The sequence below is a fragment of the Galeopterus variegatus genome, unplaced genomic scaffold, assembly GCF_000696425.1.
Source record: "Galeopterus variegatus unplaced genomic scaffold, G_variegatus-3.0.2 Scaffold1858, whole genome shotgun sequence".
NCBI lineage: Eukaryota > Metazoa > Chordata > Mammalia > Dermoptera > Cynocephalidae > Galeopterus > Galeopterus variegatus.
This window is the reverse complement of record NW_007727969.1, coordinates 330,321-332,671: the sequence shown is the minus strand read 5'-3', so window position 1 is coordinate 332,671 and position 2,351 is coordinate 330,321. Positions and strand designations below refer to the sequence as shown.

General features: G+C 50.0%; 1 long non-coding RNA gene across 1 annotated transcript in view; it reads right to left on the bottom strand.

The window, feature by feature from the left end:
- Positions 1-295: 295 nt before the first annotated feature.
- LOC103595829 overlaps positions 296-2,351 on the bottom strand; it is a 3,668-nt gene continuing 1,612 nt past the window's right edge. Inside the window, exon 2 of the long non-coding RNA XR_550991.1 lies at positions 296-1,346. This is a non-coding gene — a long non-coding RNA (uncharacterized LOC103595829). The remainder of the gene's footprint in view (positions 1,347-2,351) is intronic.

Genomic DNA, 2,351 nt, shown 5'->3' with positions numbered 1-2,351 from the left:
CCACCCCACCCCCAGGTCCTCAGCTTCCCCAGGACCTTGTGGCAGCACAGCCATGGATACTAGGTGCCCAGTCCTGTTTGATGGCAACTGAGGAAATGGGAAATATCTGAAGACAGAGAGGCCAGCCACATTCAAAGCAGGTGGGAAAGGGATGGTGGTGACGTGTGCTCCTTGCTTGAAATGCTATTTTGAACCTATTTCCTGTAAGAATTGCCTATAGGTGGGCTTTGACTTGCAAGACAGGCTTAAATTTTTGAGAAGTCTCAAGAGAACAGAATTTTCAGTGACTCCAGGACATGGTCAGGACACTATCAACTTTATTTCTGGAGAGGACATGTACTCTGGCTTCCTGCCTCTTCCTGCTCTGGGGAAACTGGGGCCGGTCTCAGACACAAGTCTCCTAGCAATGCCCTTTCCCATTCCAACAGGGTTTGAGGAGGCTTAAAATACAGGCTGTAAAAGCAATGGAGTTCATAAAAATAAGGAGGAAAGAAGGGGGAAGTAAATGTGTTAACATGAGTGCAAACAGGAGTTAACACCTTGGGCTATCATAGTTCCTCTGCACTTACTGGCATCTGGGAAAAAAGCACTTAGAATCTTGAAATTTGTTAGGTTTTTCACTGGTTTAACTGTTGCTTCATTCTCTGTGCCTCAGTTTCTTTGTCTGTAAAATAAGGTTGAAGTACCTCATCAGAGGTTTACTGTCACATGAGATAATGCATGCAGAGCTCTGAAACTGTTCCTGATACAGAGTAAGCATGCAATTGCATTGCAGATATTATTATTACCTCATTCATCTGGGGATGGGGACCGGACTGCTGGGGAGAGAGGAGGTAGTTCTCTTTTAGTAGAAGGCCCCTACCTTCTCTTTCCTGGATGTTCTCTCCCCTGCTCCCTCCAAGTCCTAATGGATGGCCTCTCAAACTGCCTTTAATCCTGGTCTGGCTCCACCATGTTCCCATGCCCACTGGAGCTCCTTCTTGTCCAGGCAGACTATTTCCAGGATGCTTACTAGATGTACACTGAATGATGACCTCAGATGCATTTCCTTGACTTCAAGTCTCTTTGAACTCAGAAAGCACGCAAGTGGTATTGTGTCCTCCTTTTGGCCGGACTTCCGCAGATCTAGAAGGGCTGGTGGGTCAGCTGTCCTAGATCACAGCAGCTCAACTCCACCCACTGAGTTAGGGAGAGATGAAAATATCCCCAAGAAAACTCCAAACCTGTAGTCCCAGCTTGGTGTACTGCAGCATGCGGTAAGTTGAGTTTTTCTGTCCTCTCTGAGGTGAAGGTGAGTGAGGGACCCAAGGGCTCATGGCCTCCGTGGCAATGACTCACCAACCATCCTGTAGGCAGTCAGGGTCTGGGTCAGGCTAGCGAGCCCATAAACATGCCTTGACACTGCCCGTCCCCCTCTGGCAGCAGACCGTTTTGCATAGCCCCTAACTTTCTTTCAGCAGTGGTAGAAGTTTGAAAGAACTTGGCCCAGATGGCAGGGGGAAGGGGAAGGCCTTGTCACCTGACATGCACTTCATTTTCAACCTGGGTTGCACACAGCAAGCCATCAGCTAGTTGTTAAATAAAGAAGTGCTTAGATGTGCAAGGTGCCCTGGAGAAGGGCTTTACAGGCATTGATTCACTCAGTCCTCATAAGTGCCCTGTGAAGTAGGCACTCTCAATCTCTCTCCTTTACAGATAAGGAAAGTGAGGCAGAAAACTTATTTGCCGGGCCGGCCAGGTGGCGCACTCGGTAGAGTGCAGCGCTTGGGAGCATGGCAGCGCTCCCGCCGAGGGTTCGGATCCCATATAGAGACCGGTCCGCTCACTGGTTGAGCGCGGTGCGGGCGCGACACGGAGGGTTGCGATCCCGTTGCCGGTCGCGGTACCGAGGGTTGCGATCCCGTTACCGGTCACGAGAAAAGACAAAAAGGAAAAAAGAAGAAAAGAAAACTTATTTGCCCAAGGTCATATGACTAGTGAGCAGCAGAGCCGATAGTTTGGTCTTAGTCTGTGTTTAACCACTAAACCAAATGGCTTCCCTGAGATCCTAGAGCATGTTTGTACCAATGCCTCNGGGCCCTATCTTTCCTCCCCTATAGGAGGATGAAAGCATCCCCCGCGGATCGTCTCACAAGATGAGGCAGGGAGGGCCCACCACGATCCCCTACCATCCCTTCCAGCCCAATGGCAGAGAAACTCTGAATGTTGGAAGGATAAGGATTCCTTCCTAAGGTGGAATCATATGACCATTACAAAGCCTGAAGACAATATAAGATTCATTTACAACAGAAATGAATTCCCTTTGAATCCCCGCACCCCCCCCCCCCCCCCCCCCCCCCCCCCCCCCCCCC